The 8,453-nt window shown below is 32.3% G+C and overlaps 1 long non-coding RNA gene across 2 annotated transcripts; it reads right to left on the bottom strand.

The window, feature by feature from the left end:
* Positions 1–1,843: 1,843 nt before the first annotated feature.
* LOC127721751 (uncharacterized) lies at positions 1,844–7,914 on the bottom strand. 2 transcript variants are annotated; one of them, XR_007991431.1, is made up of 2 exons: positions 7,140–7,914; positions 1,844–5,544 (listed from the first exon to the last, which is right to left on the bottom strand). It is a non-coding gene; the product is annotated as an uncharacterized LOC127721751 (long non-coding RNA). The 2 variants fall into 2 exon arrangements; XR_007991430.1 differs by having other exon boundaries at positions 7,492–7,914.
* Positions 7,915–8,453: the final 539 nt, after the last annotated feature.

Genomic DNA, 8,453 nt, shown 5'->3' with positions numbered 1-8,453 from the left:
AGAGAGAATTTAACATTACAAAAAATCTTAACTTTTTTTTCAAGTAGTCACTGAACCATGAAAATGAGGTCAAGGACATTGGACATGTGACTGACGGAAACTTCGTAACATGAGGCATCCATATACAAAGTATGAAGCATCCAGGTCTCCCACCTTCTAAAATATAAAGCTTTTAAGAAGTGAGCTAACACCGCCGCCGCCGTAGCCGCCGCATCACTATCCCTATGTCGAGCTTTCTGCGACAAAAGTCGCAGGCTCGACAAAAACTACAGCAGAAGGTCACCAACAGGTCTTCAATGTAGCGATTATTGAGACGTATAGATACCCTTTGAACAAGTTTAGTATTTAGTATTTTTCCATTTCTAAGCTTCATAACTGTTTTGATAGTGAATTATATAATAAAGGAGCAAAGATTGGCGTCCAGAATATGAACCAGCATACAATAATTTAAGTTATGTAAAATTGATAAATTGATAAAGACGCTTTCTGATTGGAAAAATAAACGTATTATGTATGGACTTTACTGAGCCACATATATATAATGGAAAATAAAGACGCTTTCTGATTGGAAAAATAAACACATTATGTATGGACTTTACTGAGCCACATATATAATGGAAAATAAACTCTTTCTGATTGGACAAATAAACACTAAATGCATGGACTTTACTGAGCCACATATATAATGGAAAATAAAGACTCTTTCTGATTGGACAAATAAACACATTATGTATGGACTTACTGAGCCTCATATGTAATGGAAAATAAAGACTCTTTCTGATTGGACAAATAAACACAGTGGCAGATCCAGAAATTTTCATAAGTGGGGGCCCACTGACTGACATAAGAGGGGGCCCGCCCCAGTCACGCTTCAGTGATTCCCTATATAAGCAACCAAATTTTTTCCCAAAAAGGGGGGGCCCGGCCCGGGCCCCCCTAAATCCGCCTCTGAAACACATTATGTATGGACTTTACTGAGCCTCATATATAATAGAAAATAAAGACTCTTTCTGATTGGACAAATAAGCTGTGTATGGACTTTACTGAGCCTCATATATAATGGAAAATAAAGACTCTTTCTGATTGGACATGTAAACACATTTTGTATGGACTTTACTGAGCCACATATATAATGGAAAATAAACTCTTTCTGATTGGAAAAATAAACACATTATGTATGGACTTGCCTTAGCCCTATATGAGTATTTCCAACCCCCAAACAATGCATATTTGAAATATGAAAATACATATCAATGGTACCAGGCTTATAAATTAAATTACACCAGACACATTTTTCGTCTATATAAGACTCATTAGTGACGCTCGAATCTAAATAATTGAAAGGCCAAATAAATAACAAATTTGAAGAGCATTGAAGACCAAAAGTTGTGCCAAATACGGCTAATGTAATCTGTGCCTGGATGTAGAAATCCTTAGTATTTCGAATAATTCATAGATTTTAAACAATTAATTTATAAAAATAACAAAACCATTGTTATTTCATGTCAACACTGAAGTGATGACAACTGGGCTGGTGATACCCTCGGGGACGAAACGTCCACCAGCAGTGGCATCAACCCAAGGTATCCAAGGTACCAGGCATATAAATTATATAACGCCAGACGTCTATTAAAGACTCATCTTTGACTCAATTGAAGGTATCTTCGAATACACAATATATCAAATTTTTTTTTAAGATATTGCTGATTCACATGGACCAATCATAAGTCATCTAGGGTGACATCAATAGATAACCTTACATTATGCACACTAGACACCAATCACATGGACACATTAAAAGACTCTTTGGGACTGGACAAAGACTCTTACAACAAACAAAGAATTGCAGTGAACATATTTATTTAGAAATATGAAATACAATGTATTTGAAACCTTTCAGCAATAAAGTGTAAATATGAATATGAATGATACAATTAATAATGCAACCAGAGCTACTAAAAACCACGTTGCCCTCTGCCATTTCTTCATTGTATTTGTTGCCCTTTCAAAGTCATTCTCTGCAATCATTAATCGAACAAGAAGGCTAGAATGATTGTTTATACTACATTTATAACTTGTATTTTCCAAAGTGTTCATATCAATTGTTTCAGCCATCATTAGCTGAAGAAATGGAAGCAAAACAGTGTGTTTGTTAATGTCAGCATAGGTCAGACAGCAACAACTTCCTGTCGTGCCCAATGCATAAAAAATGTCAATAATTTATGTGTCTTTTAAATCCCCTATAACTTTAAGTGTCTATGCAGTCCCTAAGGAAAAAATGGACCCTTTCTGTTTGGGAAACAAACAATGTATTACTTCTTAAATGAAGGTCAGCCGATAAGAACTAACCAGATGCTCCGTAGGGCGCAGCTTTATACGACCGCAGAGGTTGAACCCTGAACGGTTGGGGAAAGTATGGACACAACATTCAAGCTGGATACAGCTCTAAATTTGGATTGTGATTAAATAGTTGACACAGCATAGGTTTCTGACACAGAATGAATGTGGTCTAATGAACTTAAAAAAAATTTTTGCCTTTGAAATCTGAAATGAGAAAAATTGACCCCCGCCCCAATTTTGTTTTCACATCCCCCTTTCCCTTATTCCAAAACTGATATCAATTCAAATTTCTAATGGAGTTTGCAACAATAAATGCTCATTTGAATACATCATAAAATATTAAAATGTAAAAAAAAGTGCTTGTTATCACTGAATGGTAAAGTTTGTGTTAATTTATCAGTTGGTAGTAAAAGTGAAAATACATTGTATATTGTATAAATCAATGATTTAAGTTGATTCAACTACTATTGCACAAATATCTATTCTGGACAAAGAAAGATAACTCCAATTGAAAATTTCTTGCTATTGCACAATATTGTGCAATGAGATATTTCTTGCTATTGCGCAATACTGTCAATTGAAGATTTCTTGCTATTGAACAATACTGTGCAATTGAAAATTTCTTGCTATTGCACAATACTGTGCAATTGAAAATTTCTTGCTATTGCACAATACTTAATATAATAATTTTGAATCCTGATTTGGACCAACTTAAAAACTTTGCCCATAATCAAAAATCAAAGTACATGTTTAGATTCAGCATATCAAAGAAGTCCAAGAATTTACTTTTTGTTAAAATCAAACTTAGTTTAATTTTGGACCCTTTGGACCTTAAAGAAGACCAATTTGTAAAAGGGACCAAAAATTAAGAATTTACTAACACAGTTAGATTTGGCATATCAAAGAACCCCAATTATTCAATTTTTGATGAAATCAAACAAAGTTTAATTTTGGGCCCCGATCTGGACCAACTTGAAAACTGGGCTTATAATCAAAAATCTAAGTACATTTTTAGATTCAGCATATCAAAGAACCCCAAGGATTCAATTTTTATTAAAATCAAACTAAGTTTGATTTTGGACCCTTTGGACCTTAATGTAGACCAATTTGAAAACGGGACCAAAAATTAAGAATCTTCATACACAGTTAGATTCGGCATATCAAAGAACCCCAATTATTCAATTTTTGATGAAATCAATCAAAGTTTAGTTTTGGACCCTTTGGGCCCCTTATTCCCAAACTGTTGGGACCAAAACTCCCAAAATCAATCCCAACCTTCTTTTTATGGTCATAAACCTTGTGTTTAAATTTCATAGATTTCTATTTACTTATACTAAAGTTATGGTGCGAAAACCAAGAAAAATGCTTATTTGGGCCCCTTTTTGGCCCCTAATTCCTAAACTGTTGGGATCTCAACTACCAAAAATCAATCCCAACCTTCCTTTTGTGTTCATAAACCTTGTGTTTAAATTCCATTGCTTTCTATTCATTTATACTAAAGTTATTGTGCAAAAACCAAGAATAATGCTTATTTGGGCCCTTTTTTGGCCCCTTATTCCTAAATAGTTGAAACAAAAACTCCCAAAATCAATCCCAACCTGCCTTTTGTGGTCATAAACCTTGTGTCAAAATTTCATAGATTTCTATTTACTTTAACTAAAGTTATAGTGTAAAAACCAAGAAAATGCTTATTTGGGCCCTTTTTGGCCCCCAATTCCTAAAATGTTGGGACCAAAACTCCCAAAGACAATCCCAACCTTCTTTCTGTGGTTATAAACCTGGAGTTTAAATTTCATAGATTTCTATTCACTTTTACTCAAGTTAGAGTGCGAAAACTAAAAGTATTCGGACGACGACGACGACGCCAACGTGATAGCAATATACGACCAAAAAATTAAAATTTTTGCGGTCGTATAAAAATGATAACTTTCATCCAAATTGACAGCTATGCCTTTTATAGGACTAGACAAATTATCCTTGCTAAATGAATCAAGATTGCTTTGACAGATTGGTCGACCTCTATTATTTTGTATACACAAGCAATTTCCAGTACCAAATCGAACTACAATTAATGGACTATTTTTAATTCTTATATGAGGTTCTTCTTTAGCTTTAGATATAAAGCCATATTCTAATCAAATAAAACATGGGGTGCACGTGATTGACGTATCAATCGAAAATGCAACGTCAGATGAATTTTAAACAACAGAGATAAAAATTGACACTTTTGTTGATGTTGCTCGCAAGGAAATCAAATAAAAACATTTCTTAAAGTTTGAATGTTTCTATCCTTTTTTTATTGTTAAACTGTTTTTCTTCAACGATTTTGGTACATCAAATCAAATTGGCGACACTTTGGCCATGTATTATAAGCCCACTTCTAAGTACAAATGTTTCAAGATAATCTTATTAGAATTGAAACAATTCTATCATGCCATGCTCTATGTTCATTTTAACATGGGTAGGCATTATATTTGTAAACATGTAATACCTCACTAAAACTCAGTATTAAGATATTGACAAATATAATGCCTACCCATGTTAAAATGAGCATAGAAAATGGCATGAAAGAATTTTTTCTTAAATAAATATCATTATACCTAATACTGATAATGTTTGAAATAACATCTTTGCAGAAGACTCACTAAACACCATTGAATACAGAGAAAGTATTAAAGATTGCTAATAATAATGATTGTTGATAAGTCATACCAGTGATTTGAGTGGACACTAACACACAATTGTCAGGACTATCAAAATGAGCACTAATTGAACATAATTATAAATATTTACACATAGATGCTATTAATATGTATAAATGCAATATTTCTTCTTGCTAAAGCAAAACTAACCTTTACAAATTTTTTCACAATCCTGACATTATTGACATGTTTTTTTAAGAAAAACTTTTGCTGTCAAATGAAAACCAAATTAAGACGGAAGTTTTTCTTCTCTCTCACTTTTTATGATTCATATTACTGATCTTTTTAATAATTTTGTCGTAAGATTGCATCCAAATTTCTCCTGGTTCTTTCTTGTTTTTCTTTCCTCATTAGTTCTCGGACAGATACACTAACACACAATTGACTTTCAAAATGACCACCAATTTTCTTGATGGGATATAGAACATAATTATAAATATTTACACACAAATGCATTAATATGTATAAATGCAATATTTCTTCTTGCTAAAGGAAAACTAACCTTTACAAATTTTGACACACTCCTAACACTATTGTCATGTTTTTTAAAGGAATAACTTTTTCTGTCAAATGAAAATCAAATTAAGACGAAAGTGTTTCTTCTCTCTCACTTTTTATCATTCATATTACTGATCTTTTTAATAATTTTGTCGTTAGATCACATCCAAATTTTTCCTAGTTCTTTCTTGCTTTTTTTTTTTGCTTTCTCTCTATCCTATCAGTTCTCAGACAGATACACTAGCACACAATTGACTTTCAAAATGACCACCAATTCTCTTGATGGGTAATAGAACATAATTATAAATATTTACACATAAATGCTATTAATATGTATAAATGCAATATTTCTTCTTGCTAAAGCAAAACTAACCTTTACAAATTTTGTCACACTCCTGACATTATTGACATGTTTTTCAAAGGAAAACTTTTTTCTGTCAAATGAAAATCAAATTAAGACCGAAGTCTTTCTTCTCTCACTTTTTATGATTCATATAACTGATATTTTTAATAATTTTGTCGTTAGATCGCATCCAAATTTTTCCTAGTTCTTTCTTTCTTTCTCTACCGCATCAGTTCTCGGACAGATACACTAGCACACAATTGACTTTCAAAATGACTACCAATGTTCTTGATGGGATATAGAACAATGCTATTTATATGTACAAATGCAATATTTTTTCTTGCTAAAGCAAAACTAACCGTTACAAATTTTGTCACACTCCCGACATTATTGACATGTTTTTTAAAGGAAAGCTTTTGCTGTCAAATGATAACCAAATTAAAACAGAAGTTTTTCTTCTCTCTCACTTTTTATGATTCATATTACTGATCTTATTAATAATTTTGTCATAAGATTGCATCCAAATTTTTCCTGGTTCTTTCTTGCTTTTCTTACATTATTTTTTTGAACAAAAATTAGGGTCAGATTTTTTTTTTTCTAAAGATCCCTCCTCTCTCCATTTCCCTCGAAAAAATTTGGTCCGTGCCTGAAAACTTCACCTGCAGCTTCCAGTATTAAATTCTTGAAAAAATACACGCGCCTCTGCTAAAAGCAGTTTTTCAATCGTAAACTCTCCCCAGCTATCGAAGCAAAGTAGCCAACCATTATCATACTGATGAATGTGGCCATCAAATGACGAAATTGCACTTGTTTCTTCTGATTTCAAAACAAAAATCGATGGCATATTAAAAATGTATCGATCACCGGAAATAACTTACGCCACATAAAAAGAGGATAGCTTTATTACTTCTTAATGGGTAGTAACAACTCATAGAAAATACTCACTTATTTCGACGTTTTCTGTTTCCCACCATTATGGCCATCAAAATTACTCGTAACTTATAATTCATATTACTGATCTTTTTAATAATTTTGTCGTTAGATCACATCCAAATTTTTCCTAGTTTTTTCTTGCTTTTATTTTTGGCTTTCTCTCTATCCTATCAGTTCTCAGACAGATACACTAGCACACAATTGACTTTCAAAATGACCAACAATTCTCTTGATGGGTAATAGAACATAATTATAAATATTTACACATAAATGCTATTAATATGTATAAATGCAATATTTCTTCTTGCTAAAGCAAAACTAACCTTTACAAATTTTGTCACACTCCTGACATTATTGACATGTTTTTCAAAGGAAAACTTTTTTCTGTCAAATGAAAATGAAATTAAGACCGAAGTCTTTCTTCTCTCACTTTTTATGATTCATATTACTGATATTTTTAATAATTTTGTCGTTAGATCGCATCCAAATTTTTCCTAGTTCTTTCTTTCTTTCTCTACCGCATCAGTTCTCGGACAGATAAACTAGCACACAATTGACTTTCAAAATGACCACCAATTTTCTTGATGGGTAATAGAACATAATTATAAATATTTACACATAAATGCTATTAATATGTATAAATGCAATATTTCTTCTTGCTAGAGCAAAACTAACCTTTACAAATTTTGTCACACTCCTGACATTATTGACATGTTTTTTAAAGGAAAACTTTTTCTGTCAAATGAAAATCAAATTAAGACGGAAGTTTTTCTTCTCTCTCACTTTTTATGATTCATATAACTGATCTTTTTAAAAATTTTGTCGTTAGATCACATCCAAATTTTCCCTAGTTCTTTCTTGCTTTTCTTTTTGACTTTCTCTCTACCCCATCAGTTCTCGGACAGATACACTAACACACAATTGACTTTCAAAATGACCACCAATTTTCTTGATGGGTAATAGAACATAATTATAAATATTTACACATAAATGCATAAATATGTATAAATGCAACATTTCTTCTTGCTAAAGCAAAACTAACCCTTTACAAATTTTGTCACACTCCTAACACTATTGTCATGTTTTTTAAGGAATAACTTTTTCAATTTGAGGTCGCTCCCTTAAGTTCTATACCTTTTGTGAATACAATTAGAAGCAGATAACTACCTGTTATGTCAATGTCTTCCAGTTTCTTCCCAGCATATTTCTTTGTCAGATTCATGTCCTGCACCAACATTAACTCTTTCAATAAAACCAGACATCTGGCGATAGTGGGTCTTGTGTACATTTGCACTGTGTCCCAAGTGTCGACAAACCCATTCCAACTGGTTTCCATCAAGATTCAGCATCTAGAAAATATTCATAAAAATTAGCAATCAGTTGGAATTAATATCATGTGTTTTCCATCAGAACGATTGTTACTTCTTTCAAACTTTAAAGCAATACTATACAGTCATTGGACCAACTGACTCAAGTCTAAATCAGTTTGGACTTCTTTAGGTTATTTATCATACATGTTTCTTTGGAAAATCAAACACTTATATGTTAATATCTCTTTACAACAAAATCCCATAGGGAGAAAATATCTTGAACTTGCAGCATGTGGTTGCAAATAAAAGTGTGACTTAATACTTAGT

This window comes from Mytilus californianus, unplaced genomic scaffold, assembly GCF_021869535.1.
Source record: "Mytilus californianus isolate M0D057914Y unplaced genomic scaffold, xbMytCali1.0.p SCAF_12, whole genome shotgun sequence".
NCBI classification, from domain to species: Eukaryota; Metazoa; Mollusca; class Bivalvia; order Mytilida; family Mytilidae; genus Mytilus; species Mytilus californianus.
The sequence above is the reverse complement of the archived record's forward strand: the minus strand, read 5'-3'. Positions and strand labels throughout refer to the sequence as shown.